Raw genomic sequence first — 12,396 nt, 5'->3', positions numbered from 1 at the left:
TCCATCCTCAAGGTGAATCTACATAGGGTTTCGTGCACGGGAACGAACATTCCCACCCATCCTTTCTCAGAAAGCGATGTATTATTTCTAAGTGGAAATAGCCGGATGTGGATGAGAGAATCAAATTAAAGTGGCTTTACTCGCAAAGCACGCACGGCCCCAAATTCCTGCGGGGTTTCGAATAAAGCTCTATATTTCTATTATCAGATTATGGATGACTTTTGTTTGATGTTATTTGCTCTAATGTTGAGGCGGGAGCACACTTTACCATGATCACCTATCAACATAAATTTCATGTAACCAAGCAACGTGGGGGCACGTTCATTATGGCACGCTCACACATGACATATATTCCTATTCCTCATGTCTGACATCACGATACGAGTAGAAGCGACAGGCAGGGTCTTGCGAGACGTGCACGAGATCAAGCCACGGGAATGTTATAAATTATGCCAAGTTCAAAAATTGCTATATAGCAATTCGAAATGTGGAGTTAAAGACTTGCCCAAGGCACTGACAATATGTGTGGCATGTTCTCATATAGGATGAGCATCCCTAAAGACCTGGGGTGGAATATGCTACTCCATCTTGCCTCTGTATGCAAAAGTCAACACAATACGTGACTGCTGACCGGCTTGGACTTGGAATTTATGCATAAAAAGACACATTATATATATGTTATGATTGTAATTATTCATCCCATGAGGTATTCACTGATAGGCCCAGATAGCCGGAATAGTATAGGGAGGTTCCTAGTAGTCCAGAAAACTAAATGAAGGCTGTAAAGTAATTACACTCTGCTTTGGTCTCCTGAAACAAATACCCTCAGAAGACCTCAAAAAGTCTTAAAGCCGTGACTGATTCTGCACCACCTACAGGGATCTCACCTGCGGAGATTATTAATAATAGCTGCAAGACAATTTGTGGCGCTATATCAAGATGAGACCACTAAATCAACAACTGGAGCAGATGTAATTGATCATCCCGCTCCGGAGAGGAAAATGCAAAAAAAAAAAAAAAAAAACACAACCTGATGATGGGAAAGAGAGCTGTATTGCAACGCACTGACTCCTGATATGGAATAAACCAAAAAAAAAAAAAAAACAAACATTATATAAATACAAAATGAGATTACATTGCATTTGAAAATAAAATAAAATTAGAATATTTTCTTATTTTCATTTTTTTTAAATAAAATGAAAAAAAAAAAAAAAAAAAAAAAAAATCTCATCAAGGAGAGGCACTGAGAAAGTCGGTATAAAAATAAGTGACCCCAAATAAAAAGCCAGCAGGTGAGGTTGGGCTGTGGCTAAAGGACAGATAGCTGAGGCTGTAACAGTCAGAAATGCAGAGACTGAATGACTTCATCTCTCTTATCTCTTTGCAAAATCTTATCTAATAACCCTTTATTAACTGTATAATCTTTGCGCAAGCGTAACAGGCTGCTATCTGATATTCACAATGATATTTCCTTCATTTTTGTATTAAAGAATTGATATTGCCATGTGAGAAAACAGCCAGGTACTGAAATCTCTGTGTATTAGTCTTTCGCAGCGGTTTGCTGTCGTGAATGTCGCGATATCGAGGGTATTTAGGGTTAAAGCTTATCTAGCATGTTCCCGACTACGAGAGCTTGAAATTGATTCAATAACGCACTAGTCGAAAATTAGTTTTTGGAAAGCCCTCGCATCATCATGGACATTTTTTTGTGGATACGTCCATAGTTTTGTAAAAAAAAAGAGAGTACATACAGTGGCCCCTTAAGATATGAATCACTTTATACACCAATTTTTAAGATAGCGCGATTCGAGCAAATTTAATCCTTGAAATACGAAAAAAAATGTCATGATACGAATACGAGAGGCCCGATTGTGTGTCCGAACGAGACTTTGAAGGATTGGAGCCAACCTGTCGTGGATGAGATTGTGTCCCTCGGAAAGTACATCAGGTTGGAGGTTGATGAGAGCGATATAGATGAACTCGCTTTAGAGCGTCGGGAGGAGCTCACAATAGATGACCTGAGGGAACTATAGGCTGTAGCTCGCAGCCAGCTAGATGAGCACTTCAGCAGTAAGGAAGAAGAAGGGTGGAGGGGGGTTATGACAGCAGCCGAAATAAAAGAAATGTTATGGCTATTATCATTAAGTGACAGATTTCTTCGAACGAAAACACCTGGAAAAAGAGCCGTATATCAGCCCCGTTCGAGGATGTATGCCATTTTAAAAAAATAAGCAAAAGTAAACTTAACCCTCTTATTATGTTAAGGGTCAATTTGATCCATTTCATCCATTGACCCAATGGATCAAATTGACCCTTAACATAATATGAGGGTTAATTCGATCAATTCTTTAAGAAAGAGTGTTATTTAGAGACAGAGATTCAGAGGAAAATTGGTAAAAAAAAAGACAAACTCCTGAAGACAACTTAAAAAAAATGAAGTAAATTAAGTCAGTTTTAATTTAATAATCATCATAAGTTTATTGTAATGCTGAGTTCATTCTAAGTGTATGTCCATCTGCAGTTGTATGTGCCTGAGGTAAGGATTTGTATTTCACTATAAGTTTACAATAACCATGATTCTTCTTTTTGATGTCCCTTTAATTATTAATATCCTTCTTTTTCAGGGTTTTCTGAAATACATATCCTTATTTTGTGAGTTTTGGGAGGGGGTTGAAATGAATTAATTTGTATTCTGATATTTTAAATGGGGAAAAGTCATTTAAGATTTGAAAAAAATCAACATACGAACCCACTTGTGGAACAAATTAAAATCCGGATCTTGAGGGAGCGCTCTAGAATGGTGCTTGTTTTTATTAATTACTATCCATATAACAGCAACAGCGACAACAATTATAATGATAATAATAAGAATAACAACAGCAGCAACAACATTATTATCATCATGCTTCATCATAAATCAGTATTGTAAAGTATGAACACAAACAAGGATTTCACTTATTTGTAATGTATTCACACACACACAGACATATTTTCTAAAATATACATACACAGATACACACATATATCAGAAATCGTCGTTCCCAAGCTGGGCAGTTGTTTGCTGCACTGAAATCATTGTAGCGATCCAAAAAAAAAAAGAATATGTATTAAATTATTTCAACATCCCAAAATGACACTTGTTTATATAAACACAATATGTTATATTGTAGAATAACTGCTGATGTTACCTGGCGCTCCGTCTCCAAGTACAGAGGGAAGAAGAACCAGCTACACATTTTGTTTAAGGAGAGGCTAATCTGTTATATTTCTTTTCAATTAAAGATGAAAAAGCATTTTCTCTGGTAAATGGGAAGAGGATACATTCATCTGCAGAAGAAATTAGCAGGGTAAACAAGGAAGTGCGCAGACGGACCCCAGGGGGGGCTCACGCTCCTGCTCTCCTGGCCTCCTGGTAAATAATTGCCCTCTTTGCAAAAATGGTCTCCATTTTCTATTTTCTCTGTGTTTATTTTTCGTTTAAGAAATATGGCCCTTGGCACCTATTCTCCATCATAAGACAAGGTCAGCAAACCTCATGTGGACCAAAACCTGCTCAGACCCACGTCACAACCACGCTCGAGTCTCCCGCTATTCACATCGTTATGGCGAAAAAACAATATTCCTTAATAATTCAAGTTAGCTTGCTGTTTGGAAGTTTATGATGTAATAAAATGAATTAGTAATGACTCTGAAAGTATGCTAGAAAAATTGTTCATTCACTTTCGGAAAGGATAAGTCTTTTTTTTTTCCAAGAAAAATCAGTGAAATTTTCCAAGAAAATTAAAAGCAAAAATAAAAATAAAAAAAATGTTTTGCTACTGTGTCATATGCTGTAAACATAACAAAAGAAAACACAAATGTTTCAGAATTTAAGTGATCGCCATTGGTAGAGGAACATGTGGAGGAATTCCACTAACGGTAGGTTGATATTTTCAAAAGATGGTTTTCTTAACCTTTCATCCCCATTCAATTCAAAATATTGACAGGAAACCAGCGCGACTTGTAGAACTCGCTCTCATATCACTGAATGTGGTGTGGAGAAAAAGAACTGCTGATGATGAAAGTACTACGGACAAAACCACCCAGGATGGCTTATAAATAGCATTCTTTTGAAGTTTCTAGTAGCTTTCAGGCTGCAAATCCAGCGTTCCTTAATATAGAGCCCAAACTGCCGATTGGAAGAGTCTTTTCAACCGCCGTGTATGTTTCAAACGCAAGTTTCAGCTGGGTACCCCCAATAATTATGGTGGTTTATAAAGATAACGTCGGCATCATTTGGTAATTGTATTTCCTGAACGATATTACAGCACTGTGTCATTTTTCTCAAGGATTTTTCTGTACTTCTGTGTATTTGTTTGTTGTGGTTGCATGCAAGTTTGATGGAGACAGCTGGAATTGCACTGCAGCCCCACTTCCTGTCAAGCGCTGCCAGCTTCACCATCAGTCTCTTGCAAATGATAAATTACCCCATAGTCTACCTGCCCTGTGATCTGGGTGTTTGCCTGAGGAACCGCTTTCAATGTGGAAATCTAGCAGTGTGGAGGGCACACAGTGTAACAAAGGTGAGTGGATGAGTAAATGAAAGTTATTTAAATCTTGTGAAACAGGGTATGAAAGCAGAGGGGGGCCTGAACAATGAACACAGTGAATTAAGTGAACTGACTAAAAAAGTGAAAGGGGCGACCAAGCCAAGGGTGGAACTGCGATGCAGGGAAAAATGATTATCTCCAAGGGCGGCAAACAAATGAACAGGATAATACAGGTCAAAGCTACCTCAGAATGATACAAAAAAAATTGAAAACAGACTAAAAAATAGGGAAAAACTCATATCCAAAATGACCACAAATGTAGAAACATACAAACATTCACATATAGAGAGAACTGGGCCACTGCCTAGAATATATCGATTATTTCTTTTATTGTTTTTGTTCATTTAATTGGAATAAAAAGGGGGGTGGCGCAGTGGTTAGAGCTTCGGCCTCGCAGCACAAAGGATTCTGCGTGTTCTGCGTTTCTTTCCATAATCCAAAAAACATGCAGCAGGTTAATTGGAAAAAAAATTATATTTGCATGAACTGTATTGAGTGTTTTTTTTCTAGATTTTCTTTCATGCATATTTGGTCATATTCTGGGAATGGTTATGGGCAAAGTAGTCTATTTTTTTTCTTCTACCTTTCGGCCACAGCAACCCCACCTCAATCTCACCCCATTCACTTTATCCTCTTCTCTCACAACAACTGACATCATGCCTTCTTTGATTACATCCATAAATCTTCTCTTCAGTTTACGTCTTGTCCTCCTGCCTGGTAGTTCCAACCCCAGCATCCCACTACCAATATATTCACTATCCCTCGTCTATACAACAGGGTACAAGCTGGAACTATCTCAGTCTGGCCTCTCTGACCTTCTCTCCAAGACATCTAACACTTGCCGTCCCTCTGACAGACTCATTCCTGATCCTATCCATCCTCATCACTCCAAAAGAGACCATCTTCATCTCTGCTACCTCCAGCTTTGCTTCCTATCTTCTCTTCGACGCAGCAGACTCTAAACCATACAGCATCGCCGGTCTCACAACTCTCTTATACACCTTTCCTTTCATTCGGTCTTACATTCTTTCATCACGTATTACCCTGACATTTTTCTCCGCCTGTTAAACCTTACGGAACATGTTGCTCCAACTCTTTTCCACACTCTCCATTGTTGTGGACCGTTAACCCTAAGTATTTAAAATCCACCTCCTTTATTTCCACTCCCTGTAGACTAATCGTTTCACTTTGGTCCCTCTCATTCACACTAATATTCTCTATCTTCCCGTGACTAACCTTCATTCCTCTCTTTTCCAAAGCATACCTCCACCTCCACCTGTTCTCTGCTTTCAATACAGATCGCAACATCATCTGCAAACATCATGGTCTGTGGAGATTTCTGTATAACTTCATGCTCATCGAAGCAAACAAGAAGGGGCTCAGAGCTGATCCGTGACGTAGTACCGACTCCATCTTGAACTTTTCTGTCACACCGACAGCACGCCACTGTGTTGCATTTTGCATAAAGTGGGGCAAAAAAGTATTTAGTCAGCCACCAATTGTGCAAATTCTCCCACTTAGAAAGATGAGACAGGTCTGTATTTTCATCATAGTACACTTCAACTATGAGAGACAGAGAGAGAAAAAAAAAATCCAGAAAATCACCTTGTCTTGATTTTCAAAGAATTTATTCGCAATAATGGCGGAAAAAAAGTATCTGGTCAATAACAAAAGTTCAACTCGATCCTTTGTTTTATCCCCTTTTTGGCAATGACAGAGGTCAAATATTTTCTGTAAGTCTTAACAAGGATTTCACACACTTGTTGCTGGTATTTTGGTCCATTCCTCCAGACAGATCTCCTCCAGAGCAGTGATGTTTTGGTCTAAGCCCCTCCAGGACCTTGAGATGCTTCTTACAAAGCCACTCCTTTGTTTCCCCGGCGGTGTGTTTCGGTTTATTGTCACGTTGAAATACCCAGCCTCGTTTCATCTTCAATGCCTTAGCTGATGGAGGGAGGCTTTCACTCAAAATCTCACGTTACATGGCCCCGTTCTTTCTTTCCTTTGGACATATTAGTCATCCTGGTCCCTTTGCAGAAAAACAGCCCCACAGTATGATCTTGCCACCCCCATGCGTCACAGTAGGTATGGTGTTATTTGGCTGCAACTCTGCATTTTTTCTCCTCCAAACACAACAAGTTGAATTTTTTCCAAAAAGTTCCCTTTTGGTTTCACGTCTGGCACTGCATGATTTGAGTCCCTGGTGGCGTAGTGTGTTACTGATGGAAGCCTTTGTTACTTTGGTCCCATCTCTCTGCAGGTCATTCAGAAGCTCCCCCTGCATGGTTCTGGGATTTTTTACGGGTCTTGTGCTCATTTTGACCCCACGGGATGAGGTCATGCGTGGAGCCCCAAATTGAGGGAGGTTAGGAATGGTTCTAATAATTGCTCCCACAGCTGATATCTTCACACCAAGCTGCTTACCTATTGCAGATTTTCTTCCTAGTCTTCCCAGTGCAGGTCTGCAATTTTGTTTTTGGTGTCCTTTCACAGATCTTCGGTCTTGGCCATAGTGGAGTTTGGAGTGTGACTGTTTGAGGCTGTGGACAGGTGTCTTTTATACTGGTAACCAGTTCAAACAGGTGCCATTAATACAGGGAACGTGTGGGGGACAGAGGAGCCTCTTCGAGAAGAAGTTACATGTCTATGAGAGCCAGATACCTTGCCTGTTTGAAAGTGACCAAATAGTTTTTTTCAGGGGAATTTACCAATTACAATATAATTTCCTGGCTACTTTCCCCCTATTCAAATAATTGAAGTGTACCAATGATGAAAATTACTGTCATCTCTCAGCTTTTAAGTGGGAGAACTTGCACAATTGGTGACTGAATGAATAGTATTTTGCCCCACTGTACATGTCCTGAACCACTCTAACATACTTCCCTCCAAACCTCCTCATAAAATACTAGTTCCTCTCTTGGCAACCTGTGGTATGCTTTTTCTAGGTCGACAATGCAGCGCCCTTTGACCTTAACTGTACTTCCCTACTAGCATTCTTAAAGTGTCTTTCAAGGCATGAAACCATACTGCTGCTCACAAATACTGACTTCTGCTCCCAGTCTAGTTTCGACTACTCTTTCCCACTTCCTTGAATGGCTCACCAACTTTATTACTCCATACTTATTGCACAATCGCACATCTCCCTTATTCTTACAAATGGACACTATCACAAACCTTCTCCATTCCTCAGGCGTTTTTTCACTCTCTAAGATCCTACTGAATAATCTAACCAGAAAGTCTACTGCTGCCTCTTCTAGACACTTCTAAACCTCCACAGATGAATCAGGTCCAACTGCCTTCATCCTTTCCAGAGCGCTCATCACTTCACCTTGACTAATCTCTGCTATTTGGTGGTCCACAATAGTCACCTCTTCTACCCTTCCCTCGCTTTCATCTTCCTCATTCATCAGGTCTTCAAAGTACCCTTTCCATCTTCCCATTACTCTTCTAGCATCTGTCAATACATTTCGCTCTCTTTCCTTCCAGACAGCACACCAAGCACTCTCCTACGAGTCTCCCCGATCACACTAGCTGTAGTTGTCCAGTCACCTGGAAGATCTCCCTAACCACCCAGAGCCTTTCTCAACTCCTCCCTGAAAACCATACAACATTAATCCCTTTTCAGCTTCCGCTGTAGTCCGTCTGAGTGAGTGTTTTAAACAATCTTTTTGTTTGCATTTGAAAAAAAAAAGGAAGATTTATCTTCTTTCTGTTGGCGACACACAGCTTTTCAGAAAACTTACAATTTTGTTAAATGGACTCTGTTGCAGAAATATCAAGAGTAGGGGAAGATCTTGAAGGATGAGGGCAAGACAAACTCTTCGCCAGAACCTAAAGATAAAAATAAGGACTTCACACAGTTGCAAAGCTGCACGTTTGCTGATGATGTGATTCTGATTATTGTTCCCTGCAGTTGTGAGCATGAGGCCTATTAGGGAAGACACTGAAATAAACAGAGTTTCATTCTGATGTATGACTTTGTGCAAGCGAGCCGTGAGCAATTTGGGGCCAACATTTTATGGCAACCACACTGGGGCAGTTAAGTTCAGGTTCCACAGATTAAAAGACAGATTGCTGGGTTTAAGTTAAAATCCGACTCAGTTCGAAGCGGCTGTGTCTATCACTGAACTTGGATCCCAATCAAAAGCAGTGCAAAGGAAAATAGAAATTGATAATAGACGCAATGGGAACACCTTCATAATTTTTATTTTAGATTTTCTGTGCATTGTTCTCACGTTCTCCGATATAAACGTGACTATCATCATTCTTCAAAAAGTAATTGCCTCTTCGCCTGTCATTTTTCACACTCACAATTTCATCACCGCGCTCAGGCGTTCGTTTCCCTCGGTGGGTGTTGGGGCCGTTCTCAAGAATCGTATTTCTTTTGGTCCCAATTTGAAAACAGCGAAATACTGTATTTTCTCAAAGGAGTTGGGTAATTATTAACACTGCCTAATAAGGTGCAGCCTAAAACAAAAACAATCAATCTGGGATAACAGCTGTGAATGCAGGAGATGGTGAAAGGAAATGAGAGGACCATAACATTTATCTATCGTCTTGGGCAGAGATCTATGTTACTTAATTTTTTCCTGAGTGCAAATACAGCGGTTTGTAATGTCTTTGCACTGGAAAGTTACTGTCCGTTATGAAAGTCATCAGAATTCTGCCACCGTAGAGTGAAAAGGTTGGTGTTGAGGGAAGCACACCCAAAAAAATGAAGACACTCGCTAGATTTTAACACCATTCGGATCTGGTTACGGTTGGCGTGAAGCTAGATCCTCTAACGTCACACTTCCATCGTCGAGGAATCTAGCTGCTATCCCACAAGCCACTATGGCTGCCATCGCCAAGGAGGTGACTCCATCCTTCCCGGAACAAGGAGGAACCGCCGCCAATGACACCGATCATGTCCTTACCAAAATAGCTGCAGACAATTTCATTAGTCAACAGACAGTCAATCATATAAGCGATGGAGCAGGGTCGTATCAGCTGGTTTCTGCCAGACTGGACGACAAGGAGCAATCCAATTGACACCTAGGTGACACAGCTGCGGCCGTCAAATTTCACACTTAACCATGAGTAGTCCATGATTATTCACTGAAAAACACTGTCTGTGAGCAGAGGAGCGGCTCTGATCCTTTCATTATCTCTCAATGGAAACTGATCGATATTGTATTTGCAGATTTATTACAATGTATGTGCTTACGGCTTTACAGTTCAATAAAGCCATTTGGAGAAAACGTTGTGGATGGGGGAAATTCAAGCTTATTTGCCATTGGAAAGAAAAAAAATATAAAAGAACTCGGCTTTTCATGTATTAAACAAATAAGATCATCCCCACCTTGATCATCGAATATTGTATTTCATAACAATAAATGCAACATGGTAAGTGGTAACAATTAGTCATAAGTAACACTGAGGAATCTGTCGGTTGATTTGGATTTGAAGTGTCTGCGGCTCTCTTTTCTAGTTGAAAGGTTTGGCAGTTTTATTCCTGGCGCCTCATGGATGCACGCCGAAGTGTCCTTGGGCAACACACCGAACCCCCCCTTCCTGCCCCAGATGCTCCGGTTTAGGGCCTTACATGGCAGCTCTGCCACCATCAGTGTGTGCATGTGTGTGTGTGCGAATGTGGAGCGTAAGGCATTTAAAAACCCCATGTGAAAGCAATATGTAAGTTGAGACCATTACCGTAATATTTAAAAGAAAACACATACACACACAACAATCTGCATAAGTATGATTTACATTTCTCTATTAAGAGCAATGCCGAAGGCGATGTAGCAGGTACATGTTGTGCCTTACACAGGACAAAAAAACGCATTTACAAATGTTTAGATGGGCTGTCAAATTTTGAAATTAATGATTCATGCCTGAGAGGAGCAGAATATCACATCCAGAAAGCCTCGAATAAATTATCTCAGAAGGTGTAATCCAATAATAAATAGCAAGCTCATCACAAATATAAATCTAAAAAGTTTTTAAATTTAGAGATATACAGCGAAGTGCGATATTCAGGCAAATTTCTCAAGCGTCATCTGTGCCATCGCTCTCTCATGTAGGTCGCATATTTCTTCTGAGGAAATACAAGTGGAAAAACAACAACATAAGAAATTCATTAAAGATGGTAACTGCTCTTCGCAGAAAGCAATTAATGTTTGAGTCAGAAATTGACAGCTTACATCTTCCAGTTTCCCTCACAGTGCACAACAGACGGTCCGTTGTCCTCGATGTCCCCTACTCTTTATTTTGTTTGGTTCTGTTTAGCACCCTCTGTACTAATAGAATGTGGATCAAGGACACTGGATTTTGAGCGCGTTAATTAATCGAGGACATTAGAGGGAATGGAAATGCCTTTAGCCGTCCAGCCGGTCGTCCGGCGCACCGAGCCTGGTCGAGCTTGACAATGTGATTGGCTGAGGTGGGGGATGTTTGCTAAAACAATAGGGACAGAGTTGTCCCCTCAGGTAGCCTATCGGGAGTCTGATCACGAGTGCCTTGTTTTCACTGGAACATCAATCTGACTTAAATAATAGTGCGAGTTAGTGAAGCTTGAAACTATGGGGGCTCTTGACTGCTAAATTCTTCTCTTACAATGCCTGCATACATAGAGGGAGAAGTGAGAGGATGGGGCCCTTACATCGTTCTATGTGACAAAGAGCTGTCACTTAAATTACAAAACACACAACAGACAGAACACACTGCCTGGAAATATGGAAATGACATGTTTGTAATTCTTTTACTGGGAATAAATAAATCAGTTGCAGCTGAATGAATTAGTGGTGATGCCGTTTCATGTTTTAATGATTAGGATGCTTCTCATGCTACCTCATCTGGAAGCATAAGTCACTGATGGCCCGCCACAATATCCCACGGTATATCAAGAAGCCGATGAAAAGAAAAAAAAAAAAAAACTTTAATCCTATGAAGTCTCTCTGAAATGTGTTTCCATGAAGAGTGTCCGCGGCCAAACGTACGACATGCAAACACTGGGGCATATCTAAATGCAAATCATCCCACCGATGTGCATCCAAAGTCTGAACCAACTATAATCCTCCCGAAGCATACAATTATAAGTATTTCAAACCATCTCTCCAAGAGAAGCGACAACAAAGAGCCGCCTCTGAAAATCTGATAAGTGAGGGTGTAACTGCAGATTCTTGGCAGTCTTGGGTTAGTTTGTGCACCGGCCCAAACTTGTGATAAATCCCATTTTTATGAAAAGTGAATCGATATCCTAGAAAGACAGAGGCACCGTGAGATGGACCACTACCCGACGAGGGTTAAGCGCGGCTATCAGTTTGTAGTTGTAATTTGCTTGCGGCGTGCACTCCGTAGGATCCACAATGAATCTAAATGCGTTATGTGCTGAGAGTGAGGGAACACAAGGGAGATGACCCAAATATTTACACTCACTCACACACACACACACAAATACCAATACGGACTCCAATATGTGCACTATGTGAGTTCATCCTTTTTTTTTTCCCAACGTCACAACAAAAGACCACTTGTCCTCTAATTAATTCAACAAAAGGGTGATCCGTGGTGATTACTGAGTAAATGTAAAGAACACACCGGTAACCCATCTTGTTTTATGATCCACTTGCTTCTGGATCACACTCGCAAAAACCACGCAGATCAATGCCGTTTTATTTTCGGAGAAAAAAAGATAATGTACCTCGGGCTGTCGGTATGGCAGATGACCAATGCATCACTCACTCAGGACCATCAAGTGAGATAATAAAAGCAACGAGTGTTAAATAAATACTTTTGGAAATCACCTTTAGTAATAGCCGTTTCATTT

The sequence above is a fragment of the Fistularia commersonii genome, chromosome 18 (genome assembly GCF_037954325.1).
Source record: "Fistularia commersonii isolate RoL2024-O1a breed Wild chromosome 18, RoL_Fcom_v1.0, whole genome shotgun sequence".
NCBI lineage: Eukaryota > Metazoa > Chordata > Actinopteri > Syngnathiformes > Fistulariidae > Fistularia > Fistularia commersonii.
Note: the sequence above shows the minus strand (reverse complement) of the source record.